Source organism: Penaeus monodon, chromosome 27, assembly GCF_015228065.2.
Source record: "Penaeus monodon isolate SGIC_2016 chromosome 27, NSTDA_Pmon_1, whole genome shotgun sequence".
Lineage (NCBI taxonomy): Eukaryota > Metazoa > Arthropoda > Malacostraca > Decapoda > Penaeidae > Penaeus > Penaeus monodon.
The window spans coordinates 37,135,048-37,135,550 of record NC_051412.1 but is presented as its reverse complement, the minus strand read 5'-3'; positions in this window follow the sequence as shown (position 1 = coordinate 37,135,550).

The window sequence follows — 503 nt, the reverse complement described above, 5'->3', positions numbered from 1 at the left end:
GGGGCTTGTCTAGGGAGTAAATAGGGATAGGAAAAGTTTTGATTTTGAGTTTGCATGTCATCCTGGGTTTGGGATTTCATTTCTGGAGTAACAAATACCATTTGTTTATAGGCTCGTCCATTAATTTGAGTTAGAGGAGTGTTTCTGGTGTATGCATCATTTTGTAAACCTTTTAGATTTTCCAGCTAGTGCACCAATTCATCTATTTAGAAAATGTTATTGGGGGTGGGTAGTTTTCATGATTCATAGATATTTTTATGACATACAGATCTTTTCATTTTAATCTTGGCTTCATGTGGCAAGGGTGAGGTGCAAATTAAAATTTCTGAATAAATATGAATACCCGTCACATTTGTTTACTGTACTGTAATGGTATTATTGTAATGCAAAATTTTCTTGGATTTTCATGATATCAAATGTTACTAACTTAATTTTTAAACTTTGTGTCATGATCACATTTTATTTGGCATGTCTTACTGAGTGAGATTAATAGGAGTTAATAG